Consider the following 12283-nt stretch of genomic DNA (forward strand, 5'->3'; position numbering starts at 1 on the left):
AGAAAGAGAAAGAAAGAGAGAGAGGAAGAAAGAAAGAGAAAAAGAAAGAGAAAGAAGGAAGAAAGACAAATAAAGATTTCTCTTAAAAGATGGCACAGAAGCATTAGAGGTGATCAAGTCTAATCCCCACTTTTACAGTTAAGGAAGTAAAAAATTATCAGAATTAATGGCGCACCTGCGTGGTTCAGCTGATTGAGAGCCAGGCCTAGAGGTTGGAGGTCCTGGGTTCAAATGTGACCTCAAACACTTCCTAGCTGTGTGACCCTGGACAAGTCACTTAACCCCTACTGCCTAGCCCTTACCACTCTTCTGTCTTAGAACCAATACCCAGTTTTGAATATAAGACAGAAAGTTAGGGTTAAAAAAAAAAAAAGAATTAGAGTTAAGTGATTTATCTTGGGACACAAAGCTAGTATGTATCTGAGTTAAAAATTTGAACCCAATTTTTTTAGACTCCTGCTCCAAGGCCCTAACCACCATACCATAATGCTCCTTAGTTTTTGTTTTCTCAGTTCTTTTTCAGTGCCAACCTTAATCTTTATTATCACATAGTATATAGTGTTAGCGTTTTTTGTTTTTTTCTTTCCATTTATTTTTTATTCATGTATATGTTTTCCTGATTCTGCTTACTTCACCTTTCATTAATTCATATAACTCCTCCCACTCTTCTTTGCTAGCTTTTTCTTAGGTGCAATAATATTCAATGATATTTATGCACATGGTTTGTTTAGTCATTCTCCAATCGACAATCAGGTTTCTAATTCTTTGCTACCACAGAGAGGGCTGCTAAGAATATTTTGGTGTATATATACTGGGCACTTTTCTCTGCATCCTCCTTAGGGGTAACATGTTTAGCAGTGGCATTTTGGGGGGAAAAGATAATAATGTCTTGGCTACTTTCTTAGTATATTGCTTTCTAGAATGGTTGAACCAAATTTTAGTTTCATCAACAGAGTTAGCATGATTGTTTAGTAGTTTTCAATTCTGTCCCATATTCATGACCTCTTTAGGGATTTTTTTTGGCAAAACTATTGGAATAGTTTTCCATTTCCTTCTCTAGCTCATTTGACAGAGGAGGAAACTGAGGCAAATGAAATTAAGTGAGTTGTCTAGGGCCACACGGATCTTTTCCTCTGTATTTATCCTTCTTGAGGGAAACATGCCTGCCAGGGTGATTTCTGTGGGGAAAGATATTAACATCTTAGCTACTTTCTTAATATAATTCCTTTTTGCTTTCCAGAATAGTTGGACCAAATTATAGTTTTACCAACAGAGTTAATGTACCTGACTTTAAATAGTCCCTACAACATTGACTATTTCTACCTTTTATCATCTTTTCCAATTTGCTGGATATGAGAAGAAATATTAGAGTTGTTTTGATGTCCATTCTCTTATTATTGTTGAATTGGAATAATTATCATAAGGCTGTTAATATTTTTCAATTCTTTTGAGAGTTCTTTAAATAATTTGACAATTTATTGAGGAATGGCTGTTGGTATTATATATGTGAGATAATGAAATTCTCTGAATATCCTGGACAGCAAGCCATTATCAGAAATATTAGATGCAAAGATTTTTTTTCCCCAGTTGACAATTTTCCTTGTTATCACAGTTGCACTGATTTTGTTCACATAAAAAAGATTTCAGTTTCGCCTAATCAAAATTATCTGTTTTACTTTTTGTGATCAACTCTATCTCCTGTTTGATTAAGAACCCTTCCCCCTAGTCATAATTGTAAAAGGTACATGATAGAGTTCTCTGCTACCAATTAATCCTTTAAACAATGCTAATGTAATCTTCTTAATGCATTCATGTGACCACATCATTTCTCTGCTCAAAAACCTTCAAGTAGCTCCTGTTTTGTTCATCTTCCTTTCTTCCCTCTTTCTCTTTCTTTTCTTTCTCCCTCCCTCCCTTCTTTCTTTTTCTTTCCTTCCTTCATTCTTTTCTTCTTTCCTTCTTTCCTCCCTCCCTCTTTTTCTTTCCTCCCTCCTCTTTCTGTTTCTTCCTTTTTTTCTTGCTTTCTATTCCTGCCTTCCTATCTCTCCTCTTTTCTTTCTTTTTAGCTTTTCAACTTATAGTCTAATAGATTTGTGGGGTGAGGGGAAGCAGCCCTGAGAGGTTCAGTGATTTGTTTAGAGTCACATAAGCAGTACATATCAGAGGTGAGATCAGAATGTGCCACCTCATTTGATTCCCAAAGACAAACCAGCTTAAGATCTACTACCCCCACCCCACCCTGGAAGCTTTCTCTGACTACACCCACCTGAGCTGGGATTTAGACAAAAGGAAGAAGTTGGACCAAGAGAGTTAGGATATAAGGGATAGTGTGAACGAAGACCTATAGATGGGAAAGGGAAGGAAGCAGAAAATAGGAAGATCTTCTGAGACACAATATGGCTCCCTCTAATTGTAACCTATTTCCCCTGCCCCCCAGTTTTGCCCCCTGGGTAAAATCTGTCTTCCCAGACTAGAGGAATAATGGAGAGAAAAAGAGCAAATATTAGAGACATTTAGAAAGTATTGACAAGAATTATTGATAAAAATGTCCTGAAGCCTGTAACCCATGATGCATCTCTGCCTGGATTTCCTAGATGTGACAATGGATATGGGGCAGGATGGTTCAGGTTTCCTTAGTGTCATGACCACTGACTCTAAGGAGGGCCAAGCTCATGGCAAAGCTCCATCACCAGTACTAAAAAAGGGGAGATCTGTATGGGACTAAAATCTAGCACAGAACCATCAAGCTGTTACCACAGGAATAGAATTTGACCTTCAGACAGGGAAATGACCAAGTTGTGTGACTTAGGCTAGTGTCTTCCCTCCTATATCCAGGTATCAGCTGGGTCCTCTCACTGCCTGGATGATCCTCCCTAGCCATCACTCCCCTATCCACTATCTTCCTCTGTTAGATTTTAAGCTCTTTACGCTTCCTTTCTTTAAAAGAAAATCTTATTTTTAGCAACAACTTTGATTTTTCTATCACTCTAATTTCCAGGCACAGCGAATAGAATGACTAGCCTGGAGTCAAAAAAACCTGAGTTCAAATACAGCCTCAGTTATTAGCTGTGTGACCCTGGAGAAGTCACTTAATATCATTTGCCTTGGTTTCCTCATCTGTAAAATGAGCTGGAGAAAGAAATAGCAAATCATTTTAGTATCTTTGCCAAAAAAAAAAAAAACCTAAATGACTCACAAAGGGTCATACATTACTGAAATGACTGAACCAAAATTTCCAGTTAAATCTTTTCTTTTCTCCTACCCATTGAAATATCTACCCTTTTGGAGGAAGGGAGGGAAAGAACATGAATCATGTAACCATGGAAAAATACTCTGAATTAATTAATTAATTAAATGGATTAAAAGAAAAAGAAAATTGACCAAAAAAAGAGAAATATCTACCCTTTTTAAACAATGATATAGGGGTAGCTTGGTGGCTTAATGGATAAAGCACCAGTCTAGAAATGGGAGGTCTTGGGTTCAAATCTAGCCTTAGATACTTCCTAGCTGTGTGACCCTGGGCAAGTCCCTTAACTCCCATTGCCTAGTCCTTACTGCTCTTCTGCCTTGGAACCAATACATATTATTGATTCTAGGACAGAGAATAAGGGCTATTTTTTAAAAAGGCATAAAAGGAAAGTTAAAAAGGCAGTTCAGCAAATCCAGTCAACCTATCTATTGTGTCTAGTATTGTATGCAACGTTCTACACCCCTTATCCCTCACCTCAGTAGTGTGTAATTAGAATTTTGTACCCCAGGACTCTGTTTCCCAGAATCCCACTTTCGTCCTCATGTTACATCCTTACAGTTTGTAGATAGAGTTTCTGTAAGCCCACCCCCTCTTCGCTCCTCTCCTGCTATCCCCATCAGGAAAACTTCTCTTCACTCAGGCTTTATTTTTGTCTTTTTATTTCTTCTACTTCTAGTGATTATTAATAAATATTATAAAATATAATACTTAGAGTTACTGGATATTAATTTTAATCTTACGGTAGGAAGAGAAGGGACATGGATGTTCTTAGCTCTTCTCTAGGGCAGAATTTTCTCATTCAAATTACTCAGTGATCAATTTCCTAGTTTTTTCTTCTGTTTACATAATTGTAGTCATTGTGCACAAACTCCAGTCTCCATTCTCTTCCCTTCCACTTTGAACATTTTATTTTCTGAGGTTTATTTTATTTTTTTGCTCTAAAGCTCTTCCTTCTATAGGCTATATTGTAACATTTTATGTTCTCAAGTCCCTCCCTGCTCTAACATTTTATGTTCTAGGGTCCCTTCCCATTCAAACATTTTATGTTCTAAGATTTTCAGACTCAGTATTCAATGTTCTAACATCCTCCCTCCCTATTCCATTGGAAAATCATACAGAGATGACATGTGCACAACATACACACGTATATACAAAATAAACACAATGCAGTTTTTCAGAGGATGGCATTGCCAGCAGGAGGGATCAGGAAAGGCCTCGTTTGGAGCTGAGTTTTGAAGGAAATGAGAAATTTTAAGAAGTAGAAATGAGAAGGGAATGCATCTGAGGCACGTGGGACAGATAGCCTGGCCAAAAGTTTGGAATGGAAAATGGAGTATTGTGTGTGACACACAACAAGAAGGGCTCCGGCTGGACTGTAGAATTCGTGGAGAAGCAGGTATGTAAATAGGGAAGGTGTTGCTTGGATGGGAGACTCTATAACACAGCCACAGAGTCCCTCAAATTTTCAGGCTAGAATAAAGTAAATCTGCCTAGTTTTGACTTCATCTCTTTGGTGCCGACGGAGAGTAAAAAACGAATAAACAAATGATAACAACCAACACTGCCAGAGCTTCCCTCTTTTCTCGTGGCACCAGATCTCTCCAGAGCAACTAGGAAATTCAGTGGAGAAAGCATTTTATTATTAGACCTGAGTTCAAATCCTGCCCCAGACACTCAATACTGAGAAATCTCCTACAAGTCATTTAAACATCTGTTAAGCCTTAGTTTCTTCATTTATAAAATAATTCTAAAGGGATAATAATAACATATATTTATAAGAGCATAAGGGATAATAGCACTTCCCAGGGCTGTTCTATCAAATGAGATAATATATGCAAAATACTCTCTAAATCTTAAAGTGCTCTATATGAATGTGAGCGATTATTGCTCTTACAGTGGTTTTGGTGGGGGGGGTCTCTTTTGGGGGTGGGGAGACCTTTCCATAAAAAAACTTTATTTGCAAAGTAATTTGCAAGGGGTAGAGGAGAGGAGGTTCCTCCATATTTCCCCATGAGGAAGGAGGACACATAGGATTTAGGTTTGACAGGACTCTTTTATTGCAGCTTGAATCATTCCTTGGGCCTGGCGTGGGTGTAAGGGGCCCCAGAGTCTGGAGGTGGAGTTTGGGAGACAAGCATGAAAAAATCCGAGCTCCACGGTGGGCATGCCTCCCTCACTAGGAAGCAGCATCGCTGCTGCCAGCGGGTTTTTCATCTGGTTCCAGGGCTTTATTGGTGTGGCCTTCCTCTTCCTTGGATGACTCTTGGGCATTCTTCATTTGAAAGTTCTCACTGGGGCTCTCGGTTGATTGGGTGTCTCCAAACTCCTCTTCCTCATTGCTCCGCTTCTGGGTATACCATAACCGTCTTATCTGCATCAGAATGAAGACGATTAAAAGGAAACCCACAACAACTGTCAAACCCAATAGCCAGGGCTGCAGCCCCTTCTGAGTCATGTCCTGAGCATCCACAGAGGACATCAACAACGCAGAGAGTACAAAGAAGGTCTTCGGGAGCTCCATGGGGATACGTAGCCAGGCCTGGTCGGCCTGTCCCCGGAGCTGGAGTCTGGCTTCTGTCTACAATGGCTTCGGCAGAAGGGAGCTGGAAAGATGGCTCCGAAATGGCCTCACCCCAGGTAATCTAGTGTGGACGGAGCAGAGGTTGGGGGTCAATATGGTCTCTTCAGTGAGGCAGGGGTCAGAAACTTTCCAAGATGAAGACCCTAAAAAAGGTCAAAAAAATAAAAATAAGCCTTAAAAAAAATCAGTGTGATTCCCTGGAAAGGAGCAATGGATTTAAAGTCTGAGGCCCTGGGTTCTAGTCCTGGCTCTGTTCTTTATGACCTGTACAGTTTTGGGGATCTTTTCATCCCTTGGGTTCTGAATTCTTTCATCTATAAAAAGAGTCTAGATCAATGGCATAACGACCACTAAACTATATATGTAGACCACATATTGACTTAGAAACCCACAAATTAACATTTTCTGTTTTTGTATTATTAAATGTTTTCCAATTAACATTTTAATCTGGTTCAAGATATACTTAGGAGTGTGTTTGACACCTCTGTTCTAGATGATGTCTTAGGTCCCTGCCAATTCAAATTCTATAATCTTCCTCTTCTTCCCTAGTCTTCTCTCCCATCCTTTCCCCAGTCCCTGCCTTCTTCAATCTCTCCCAATTACTAGACAAACATATTTCCATGAGCACATCCTTTGTCATGAAAACACTTTCTTTTCCTCAGTTATTCAAATAGGAAGGTAGAAATATCTCAGAATTGTCTATCCATCATCGCAGAGTTGGAGGTGATTTCAGAGGGAGTCTGTTCAGTTTGGCCATTACCCTAAACAGGTGTTCCCTTTCTTGAATGTCCTGTGATTTCCTGACTTTTACGCCCCCGCCCCCAATTCTCTGGCTTTCCTCCAAGCTAGACCTGCAGTCAGTGGCAGACACCATCTCTCCTTCCTGTAGGAGTTGCCACATCCTGTTATCATAAAGGAACTTTTCATGAGAACAAATTAGTTTTCCAGGGGGAACTTTCCACCGGGCATTGATTTTTACTTTTCCCTCCCCAGAATGTATTTGATTTGCAAGGAGAGGCTCTTCCATTCGGCAGAAACAATTCGGTGAAATGGCTAATGTGACAGTTTCATCTGCTGCTGAGCTTTGAGCCCTGGAGCCAGGGAGCCCCTCTGTGGGTGGGAGGGAGCTAAAGCGGTGATGAGGGCATAAGCAAGTCCAGAATTTACCATTTTCTGAGTCTTTTGTGTTTCCAAAAAGACATTTACCAATATCCACCAGCCCAAGAAGCTTCGTGGGGAAAAAAGCCATTATTTATCCATGGATGAGGTGGGCTGGTATCTTTCAGCTCTTGTGTGCAAGGCTGGGTTAAGCTGTGTATTTCACATTTAAGGTTTTGTTCGATCTCAGCTATAGAACTGGGGGGTCCAGGACAGAGGACCAGCAGAACTTCAAAAGGCATGGAAATCATCAAGTAGAGTCATGATGTATAGGAGTAGAGAAAACATATGAACTAGTAGGCATCAAGAAACCAGGATTATGAACCCAACTTCTGTCACAAATTAGTTTTCTGATGTTGAGAAATTTACTTCTCCTGTTTTGAATACAATTTCCTCATCTATAAACTAAGATCAAAGGATCCTCAAAGTCTCTTCTAACTACAGCATTCTAGGACTTTGTGTCCAAAGTTCCCTACTAGTTTTAACATACTGTGATTTTATGATCTATGATGCTATTATCTATCATCTTATCACATTCTATGTTCTAATGTTCCTTCCAACTCTCACATGAGAGGTGAAAAAGAGAAAACAGAGGAAAGGAAAGAAGAGAAGAAGAGGGGAGAGAAGAGGAGAGGATTGGACAGGAAAGGACAGGAGAAGAGAGGACAGAAGAAGGGAGGAGGGGAGAACTGGAAGAAGAAGTGAGAGGAAAGGAGGAGAGGGGAGGGTGGAGGAGAACACCAAATGGAGAGAAGAGGGGAGGGGAGGGGAAGAACATTCTATATTCCAACAGTCTATGTTCTAAGTTCTTGTCTGATAGTCTATGATTCTGTGTCTTAAGGTCCATTTCCATCACTACCTCTAGTATGCTATGATTTTATCTTTTCATGCTCTGTGTTCTAAGATTTCTTCTAATTCCAACACTCTATGGCCTATCTCCAGCATTCTCTTCTCTAAGGGCCTTTCCATTTGTAACATTCTGATTCTGCGATTAGGCAAGAGCATCCTATGATGAACAGGAATGCTATATGTAGAATTCATGTACCAAGTTGAGTTTGGGCTAGATGATCTAACTCAGTCATGTTATGAGTCTGAGAAAAAGCATTAAAAATAGAAAGAACACTGAACTGAAGTCAATGAACCTGGATTTGAATTTCACCTCTGACATTTATTGCCTACATGACCTTGGGCAAGTCACTTCACCTCCATTGGCCTCAGTTCTTCATTTATAAAATGAAGGGATTGGATGATTTAGATTTGAGATCCCTTCCAGCTCTAGATCTATAATCCTGAAATACAGTGGAATCCAGTGGTACAGAGCTCTCTTGGTCTAACACCTTCATCAAGATATTTCCTTGCAGAGTGTCGTTTATCTTCTGCTAAAACATCTCCAGTGAAAGTAAACGCATTATCTCCCACAAGAATCTGAAAGAGGGATTTCCTTATAGAGAACCAAAACCAACATCTCTTAAACTTTCATCCTTTGTTCAATATGAAGAAAAAACTTTCTAATGATTAGTGTTGTCCAACGATGGGGCGGCTGAGTCAAGAAGCTATAAATCCCTCCTCAATAGAGATTTTCAAACAAAGGCTTGATTCCCACTTGTTGGGGATTTTGTAGAGGGGACCCCTGATCTGGTTGATATATTCAGTGACCTTTAGAGTGCCTTCCAGTTTCAATTTCTAGAATTCTAGTGCTAGTTGCTAGAACTCTTCTTGCCTTTCACTAGATAACTTTCTACTTGCTATATATTTTGCATTTAACTATATATTATTTCTCCCCACCATCCCAGCCTATGAAATGGGAAGCTTTTTTGAGGTTTGGAGCACATCATTTTTGTCTCCCACCACCCAGTGTCCCATATAGTGCCTGGCATATAGTCATCACTTAATAAATATTTGAATTACATTAATGAGGGCTCTGGTCAGGATTGTTTGTAATGGGAAGCTGAGATTTGACTATAAACAGGGCTCAAGAAAGCATCTATCAATCAGCAACATAGACCAACCATTCTTTTATGAGCGGAGTTGAGGGCCAATGTAGCTGACAGAGGACAAGTTGAAGTCTAGCTTTCAGGTAGAACCAAGATTCTCCCAGGGTATTGTGCTATTGCAACTCCCATTTCTATAGCCCTTCCTTTAGCACTTTTTAAGGTTTTTCCTTCACAATAGCCCCATGAGGAAGATGGTGCATTATTATTCCCAACTTACAAATGAGAAAACTGAATGTCCACAGAGATAGGATGGAATTATAGACCTTTGTACTGAAGCACAATTATTTATATATGTGTCATAGCCTCCTAGAAGACCGGAATAAAGCTTGAAGAGGGCAAGGACTATGTCTTATCTAAATTTTGTTTCTTCTTCAATAACCTGCGTGCCCAATATTCACCAAATGTGAAATCTTGGTTCAGTGGGTCATAGATTTAGAGCTGGAAGGGACCTTATTTAGTGAGCCAAAAACATTTATTAATCACTATATTACTGTACTAAGTGTTGGCTATACAAATACTAACAGAAAAAAAGACAGTCCCTGACATGAAGGACCTTACATTGTAAATGGAGACTAAAAGAAAGCTGAAAAGCAAGAGAGTTCAGGAGATAAATGTCCCCAGCCCAGGGGACATGATAGAGGAAGTTCAGAATACAGCCTGAAAAGGAAAGAGACATGGCTGACCTGTGTACTTTCTTTAAATGGAAATTCCAAGAGTAGTCATCCAATCATAATTGGAGAAGCTTTGGGGACAGAGCATACATCAAATGTGTGAATTTCAGAGCTACAGAGTGTACTTTGGAGAGGAATGAGGATGACATGAGGAATGAGGTCATCTCATCAATGTGAGTAAGCAAGCCTAAGACTTAACAGCCAAAACATTAAAAGAATGTAGGATGTAGAACACAGTATTTCACAGAGCAAAAGAACTGGGATTACAACCAAGAATTATATATCCAGGAAAGATGAGCATAATTATAAAAGAGGGAAAATGGATATTTAATGAATTAAAGGGGTTTCAATTACTCTGGGGAAAACCCCAAAACTCAGAATAAAATGCATTCTATAAAAAACACACAAAGGTAATAAAAGACTAATCACAAACAACTCAAAAAGTCAAATTATTTGATTCCAGTATGGGAAAATATCATCAATGGCCCCTAGAAATAGAATCATCACATATGTATTTTGAAAGGACACATATGAATGGAAGACTTGAGGTCAAGAAAGTATCATAGAATGAACCAAAATGATAGTGAAATATCAGACCAGGAGGAGGCAGGGTGGAATGGCTATCTCATATGGAAGAGGAATGAGTGGAGGAACTTCCACAGAGAAGGAGATGAGGGGTGGAGAGATGGGAGAACTAGAATTCAGCTCTTAACAGACTTAGGATAAAGAGAGAACAATATACATAATTAGAAAGATAAAAAAATTTTCTTGGTGTACAGAGAAACAGGAAAGAAGGGGGAAGGAATAAGGGATGGACTTAGAGTTTGCTTGAGGGTCTGAAGGAATACAAGAAGGATAGGTGGGTTAAGAGAAAGGAGGACAAGGGGATAAGAAAAGGAATGGAAAAAGATACCTAGAGGGGAGTACATATCAAGAAATGGGGGGGGGGTGAGTAATTGACAAGATAAGGGAATTAAGAAGTAGGAAGGCACAGTCGAGGGGTAAGGAAGGAATTTTGGGAAGAATTTTTGTGGACAGAAATATTAAGTGGTAAGGAGGAAGGAATATGGGAGTGACTTTTGGAAAAGTGGGCCAATTTGGAACTAGTAGGGCAAGGGGAAAGGATAAGGGAGGGTTTGGGGAAAAGGATATAATAGAAGATGTATTGGGCAAAGGAAATTGGACATCTGAGGAGGGATACAACAGAAAGAAAGGAAGAGTGGAACAAATAGCAAGAAGGAATGGAGTAGAAGGAAATGCACAACTAGTAATTATATCTTTGAGTATAATGAGATGAATTTGCCCATGGAAAGAAAATGAATAGCAGAAAGGATAAAAAAAAAAAAACAGGACCTGACCACATGTTATCTACAAAAAAACACATTAAGAATGAGAGAGAAACATAGAGTGAAGGTGAGGGCCTGGAAGAGAATATACTATGCCTCAGCTGATCCAGAGAAGGCAAGAGTATCAGTCATAATATCAGAGAGAGTTGGGACTAAAATAGTTATAAAGGAAGGAAGGAAGTGGGGTACTATGGATAATAACGCATTATCAATATTAGACCTGTATGTACCAAGTGTTGTAGCACCCAGATTTTTTTTTAAACCCTTGTACTTCAGTGTATTGTCTCATAGGTGGAAGACTGGTAAGGGTGGGCAATGGGGGTCAAGTGACTTGCCCAGGGTCACACAGCTGGGAAGTGGCTGAGGCCGGGTTTGAACCTAGGACCTCCTGTCTCTAGGCCTGACTCTCACTCCACTGAGCTACCCAGCTGCCCCAGCACCCAGATTTTTAAAGGAAAAACTAAATGAGGTACAGATAGAATTAGATAACAAAACAATAAAAGCAGCACTTTAATTTTCCCCTCTCAGAACTAGATAAATCTAACCAAAAAATAAATGAGGCAGTAAGGAGATGAATAGAACCTTAGATAAGTCAAATGTGATAGATGTCTGGAGACCTCATATACACCTGCATATGGTTAGTAGCAGATCTAAGCCTGAGCATACACATAATCCAAACATAGTTTCTGGTAGGACAACAATGACTTAGAGAACATAAATATTCTGCAAAAGTCTTACTTCAACACTCATCATACTATGGATGTAGTCCTACATCCTTGAAGGGGTTGTGACACTGGAACAAAAAATTCCATTGAGTACGACCAGCTGGAAATATTTGTTCTGAAAAAGAATATGGTCCTGGCAATAGAGTGTCTCTGCTGCCTAAGGACTAATCTAGCAATGGTCTTTATGGTTCTTTCCTAACAAATAAATATGGTCCTGGCAATATATGTTGATTGAGAACCAGACAGGTCAAATTGATTAAATTATATGTTGACAGGAACATGAAAAAACAGACCTAATATTTTCATTGCTAGAGAAGCTTCGAATTTTTTAGATAATAAGATAGAAAAGAGTATCCAAGTAAAACAAATTCAAAGAGAACTCAAAAGTATATGTTCATATTAGTATACATATATAATTTACATATTTTAAACAAATTGTAAACTGTGGAGAGTTTGTGGTTTTGCAAATTATTTTTTATGTATCTATTTAGCAAATTTTTTTTGGTAGTAGTGGTGGTTACTAAGTATATAATAAAAATTTAAAAGGCCAATGGAAAA

The 12283-nt window shown here is 39.1% G+C and overlaps 1 pseudogene; it reads right to left on the reverse strand.

Moving 5' to 3' along the window:
- Positions 1 to 5426: 5426 nt before the first annotated feature.
- Positions 5427 to 7080, reverse strand: LOC123233688 (annotated as a pseudogene).
- Between the last annotated feature and the right edge of the window lie 5203 nt (positions 7081 to 12283).

Source organism: Gracilinanus agilis, chromosome 2 (assembly GCF_016433145.1).
Source record: "Gracilinanus agilis isolate LMUSP501 chromosome 2, AgileGrace, whole genome shotgun sequence".
In the NCBI taxonomy this organism is placed as follows: domain Eukaryota; kingdom Metazoa; phylum Chordata; class Mammalia; order Didelphimorphia; family Didelphidae; genus Gracilinanus; species Gracilinanus agilis.